The 5,895-nt window shown below is 35.8% G+C and overlaps 1 non-coding gene across 1 annotated transcript; it reads right to left on the bottom strand.

Moving 5' to 3' along the window:
- Nucleotides 1-3,166: 3,166 nt before the first annotated feature.
- TRNAN-GUU (transfer RNA asparagine (anticodon GUU)) lies at nucleotides 3,167-3,240 on the bottom strand. The gene has a single exon. It is a non-coding gene; the product is annotated as a tRNA-Asn (tRNA).
- Between the last annotated feature and the right edge of the window lie 2,655 nt (nucleotides 3,241-5,895).

Here is a 5,895-nt window from a genome sequence, read left to right as displayed (position 1 = left end):
GGGGTTGATTCAAAGAGCTGATACACAACATTTGCTGTGAGTTTCTGACTTTAAGCCACACTTATGGTAGCTCCAAACTTGCAGCATTTTGTTGCAGCCCCATAATGCTGCATAAAAAAGTGATATCAGGTTGCTAGGGGTCCAATTTCAACTGCTGTAACTGGTGTTACTATACTGTTGCAAGGTTAACTTACCCCCTTTTTTAAATAATTGTATCAACTTCTCAGAATTAACCCAGTGGATCCCAGTATCGGGTATATATTAATAAATTTTTCTTATTCTTCTGGCTAAAAGTCACTGTGAATTTTTAGCTTATTCTCTATATCTTCTTAGGACTGATCACTTGTTTTCAATTTGTAAAGTTCTTTCTAGTATTATCTAACACTAGCTGGAAAGCCATGGATGTAGAGTTAGTAAAGTCATAGCTGTTAATTTCCATGTAAGTTTGTGTATTAAGGTAAAATGAAGACAAATGCCTGGTAAACGTGAAAGTGCTTTCTAAAGGATATTTTCAGTAAGGGAAGATAAACCAGCAGAACTGAACTTAAACTGCATAAAAGTTTCTAACTTGGATCATTTCTTACAATATCAAAAATATAATGAGATAAAAGGGAATATGACTGGGAGTTGGGCATTAAAATTCCAATGAGAAGGTAAGTAAGACAATGTATCTCTGTCCACAATGGAAGTAAGTTGGGACAGTGCCACCAGATGTGGGACAGTTTCCTCAGCCCCACAAAGTCTCCAACACAATGGTGATAAAGAAGGAAACATTTTATGAAATCATTAAGGTACTAAATACCAACGTAAATGGGATTTCACTAAACTTGAGGCTAATGGATGTTTTTGAGATGTTATCTCTAAATGTAATCCAGTCCTCTTGGTGTGAGTGGTGTAAATGCTTTTAACATCAAAGGGGAATTAGCTCAAATGGTAGAGTGCTTGCTTAGCATGCGAGAGGTAGTGGGATCGATGCCTGCATTCTCCAGATAATATTTGGGAACCAAAATTTGCTGCAATATATCAAGTGAAGAAAACATTCCTTACCAAAATTCTTCACTGTTTTTATTTTCTTCTGATGCCCCAGAGGAATGCAGAGTTACATATAGTTGTCTTGAAAATTACATGCAAAGAATTTGGGGTTGATTCAAAGAGCTGATACACCACATTTAATGTGAGTAACTGACTATAAGCCACACTTATGGTAGCTCCAAACTTGCACCAATTTGTTGTAGCACCATATGCTGTATAAAAAAGTGATATCGGGTTGCTAGTCGTCCAATTTCAACTGCTGTAACTGGTGTTACTATACTGTTGCAAGGTTAACTTACTCCCTTTGTAAATAATTGAATCAACTTCTCAGAATTAACCCAGTGGATCCCAGTATCTGGTATATATTAATAAATTTTTTCTTATTCTTCTGGCTAAAAGTCACTGTGAATTTTTAGCTTATTCTCTATATCTTCTTAGGACTGATCACTTGTTTTCAATTTGTAAAGTTCTTTCTATTATTATCTAACACTAGTTGGAAAGCCATGGATGTAGAGTTAGTAAAGTCATAGCTGTTAATTTCCATGTAAGTTTGTGTATTGAGGTAAAATGAAGACAAATGTCTGGTAAATTTCGTCAAATAAAGAATTCTCTTGCCACAGAATAACAAATACTAAACACGTCCCTGGGTGGGATGGAACCACCAACCTTTCAGTTAACAGCTGAACGCGCTAACCAATTGCGCCACAGAGACACGTGAAAGTGCTTTATAATGGATATTATCAGTAAGCGAAGATGAACCAGCAGAACTGAACTTAAACTGCTTAAAAGTTTCTAACTTGGATCATTTCTTACAAATGGACACTATAATATGAACTTGTGCAAAGTAAGAAATAACAGGATTATACCCTGTGAATTGAGAATTTTGTCAGAGTGTGAAAATATGTTAGTCATGATGGGGGCGAATCAATCCAGTTATAAAAGGGTTGAAATAGGGGGATTTCAGTTAGTCCAAGGATCCAAGTATATGAGAACTTATTTGCAGTGTCATGAAAAATTCTGGTGATGTATTCACAATGATAGATGTGCCAAATTGTATTTATAATAAAGATAGAAAATGGTGGAACTGAGTTTTTTCAATATAAAGCTATATGGCATTTGCTAGCACTTAAAATATGTGTTTTAAATTTGTGGGTATACTTAGGAATATCAGAAATATAATGAGATAAAAGGGAATATGACAGGGAGTTGGGCATTAAAATTCCAATGAGAAGGTAAGTAAGACAATGTATCTCTGTCCACAATGGAAGTAAGTTGGGACAGTGCCACCAGATGTGGGACAGTTTCCTCAGGCCCACAAAGTCTCCAACACAATGGTGATAAAGAAGGAAACATTTTATGAAATCATTAAGGTACTAAATACCAGCGATAATGGGATTTCACTAAACTTGAGGCTAATGGATGTTTTTGAGATGTTATTTCTAAATGTAATCCAGTCCGCATTCTCCAGATAAGATTTTGGAACCAAAATTTGCTGCAATATATGTGAAGAATAACATTCCTGACCAAAATTCTTCACTGTTTTTATTTTCTTCTGATGCCCCAGAGGAATGCTGAGTTACATATAGTTGTCTTGAAAATTACATGCAAACAATTTGGGGTTGATTCAAAGAGCTGATACACCACATTTCCTGTGAGTAACTGACTATAAGCTACACTTATGGTAGCTCCAAACTTGCACCAATTTGTTGTAGCCCCATAATGCTACATAAAAAAGTGATATCGGATTGCTAGGGGTCCAATTTCAACTGCTGTAACTTGTGTTACTATACTGTTGCAAGATTAACTTACTCCCTTTTTAAATAATTGAATCAACTTCTCAGAATTAACCCAGTGGATCCCAGTATCTGGTATATATTAATACATTTTTCTTATTCTTCTGGCTAAAAGTCACTGTGAATTTTTAGCTTATTCTCTATATCTTCTTAGGACTGATCACTTGTTTTCAATTTGTAAAGTTCTTTCTAGTATTATCTAACACTAGCTGGAAAGCCATGGATGTAGAGTTAGTAAAGTCATAGCTGTTAATTTCCATGTAAGTTTGTGTATTGAGGTAAAATGAAGACAAATGCCTGGTAAATTTTGTCTAATACCACAAAATAACAAACACTAAACACGTCCCTGGGTGGTCTTGAACTACCAACCTTTCGGTTAACAGCCGAACGCGCTAACCAATTGCGCCACAGAGACACGTGAAAGTGCTTTCTAATGGATATTATCAGTAAGGGAAGATGAACCTGCAGAACTGAACTTAAACTGCATAAAAGTTTCTAACATGGATCATTTCTTACAATATCAAAAATATAATGAGATAAAAGGGAATATGACAGGGAGTTGGGCATTAAAATTCCAATGAGAAGGTAAGTAAGACAATGTATCTCTGTCCACAATGGAAGTAAGTTGGAACAGTGCCACCAGATGTGGGACAGTTTCCTCAGCCCCACAAAGTCTCCAACACAATGGTGATAAAGAAGGAAACATTTTATGAAATCATTAAGGTACTAAATACCAACGATAATGGGATTTCACTAAACTTGAGGCTAATGGATGTTTTTGAGATGTTATCTCTAAATGTAATCCATTCCTCTTGGTGTGAGTGGTGTAATTGCTTTTAACATCAAAGGGGAATTAGCTCAAATGGTAGAGCGCTCGCTTAGCATGTGAGAGGTAACGGGATTGATGCCCGCATTCTCCAGATAAGATTTTGGAACCAAAATTTGCTTCAATATATCAAGTGAAGAATAACATTCGTGACCAAAAATCTTCATTGTTTTAATTTCTTCTGATGCCCCAGAGGAATGCTGAGTTACATATAGCTGTCTTGAAAATTACATGCAAACAATTTGGGGTTGATTCAAAGAGCTGATACACCACATTTCCTGTGAGTACCTGACTATAAGCTTCACTTATGGTAGCTCCAAACTTGCAGCAATTTGTTGTAGCCCCATAATGCTGCATAAAAAAGTGATATCGGGTTGCTAGGGGTCCAATTTCAACTGCTGTAACTGGTGTTACTATACTGTTGCAAGGTTAATTTACCCTCTTTGTAAATAATTGAATCAACTTCTCAGAATTAACCCAGTGGATCCCAGTATCTGGTATATATTAATACATTTTTCTTATTCTTCTGGCTAAAAGTCACTGTGAATTTTTAGCTTATTCTCTATATCTTCTTAGGACTGATCACTTGTTTTCAATTTGAAAAGTTCTTTCTAGTATTATCTAACACTAGCTGGAAAGCCATGGATGTAGAGTTAGTAAAGTCATAGCTGTTAATTTCCATGTAAGTTTGTGTATTCAGGTAAAATGAAGACAAAAGCCTGGTAAATTTTGTCAAATACTGAATCCTCCTGCCACAGAATAACAAATACTAAACACGTCCCTGGGTGGGATGGAACCACCAACCTTTCAGTTAACTGCCGAACGTGCAAACCAACTGCATCAACTAGACACGTGAATGTGCTTATTAATGGATATTATCTGTAAGGGAAGATGAACCAGCAGAACTGAACTTAAACTACTTAAAAGTTTCTAACTTGGATCATTTCTTACAAATGGACACTATAATATGAACTTGTGCAAAGTAAGAAATAACAGGATTATACCCTGTGAATTGAGAATTTTGTCAGGGTGTCAAAATATCTTAGTCATGATGGGGGCGAATCAAACCAGTTATAAAAGGGTTGAAATAGGGGGATCTCAGTTAGTCCAAGGATCCAAAGTATATGAGAACTTATTTGCAGTGTTATGAAAAATTCTGGTGATGTATTCACAATGATAGATGTGCCAAATTGTATTTATAATAAAGATTGAGAATGGTGGAACTGAGCTTTTTCAATATAAAGCTATATGGCATTTGGTAGCACTCAAAATATGTGTTATAAATTTGTGGGTATACTTAGGAATATCAGAAATATAATGAGATAAAAGGGAATATGACAGGGAGTTGGGCATTAAAATTCCTATGAGAAGGAAAGCAAGACAATGTATCTCTGTCCTCAATGGAAGTAAGTTGGGACAGTGCCACTAGATGTGGGACAGTTTCCTCAGCCCCACAAAGTCTCCAACACAATGGTGATAAAGAAGGAAACATTTTATGAAATCATTAAGGTAGTAAATACCAACGATAATGGGATTTCACTAAACTTGAGGCTAATGGATGTTTTTGAGATGTTATCTCTAAATGTAATCCAGTCCTGTTGGTGTGAGTGGTGTAAATTGTTTTATCATCAAAGGGGAATTATCTCAAATGGTAGAGCGCTCACTTAGCATACAAGAGGTAGCAGGATCGATGCCTGTATTCTCCAGATAAGATTTTGGAACCAAATTTTGCTGCAATATATCAAGTGAAGAATATCATTCCTGACCAAAATTCTTCACTGTTTTAATTTTCTTCTGATGCCCCAGAGGACTGCTGAGTTACATACAGTTATCTTGAAAATTACATGCAAACAATTTGGGGTTGATTCAAAGAGCTGATACACCACATTTCCTGTGAGTAACTGACTATAAGCCACACTTATGGTAGCTCCAAACTTGCAGCAATTTGTTGTAGCCCCATAATGCTGCATAAAAAAGTGATATTGGGTTGCTAGGGGTCCAATTTCAACTGCTGTAACTGGTGTTACTATACTGTTGCATGGTTAACTTACCCCCTTTGTAAATATTTGAATCAACTTCTCAGAATTAACCCAGTGGATCCCAGTATCTGGTATATATTAATACATTTTTCTTATTCTTCTGGCTAAAAGTCACTGTTAATTTTTCGCTTATTCTCTATATCTTCTTAGGACTGATCACTTGTTTTCAATTTGTAAAGTTCTTTCTAGTATTATCTAACACTAG

Source organism: Taudactylus pleione, unplaced genomic scaffold (assembly GCF_031769625.1).
Source record: "Taudactylus pleione unplaced genomic scaffold, aTauple2 ptg001569l, whole genome shotgun sequence".
In the NCBI taxonomy this organism is placed as follows: Eukaryota; Metazoa; Chordata; class Amphibia; order Anura; family Myobatrachidae; genus Taudactylus; species Taudactylus pleione.
The sequence above is the reverse complement of the archived record's forward strand: the minus strand, read 5'-3'. Positions and strand labels throughout refer to the sequence as shown.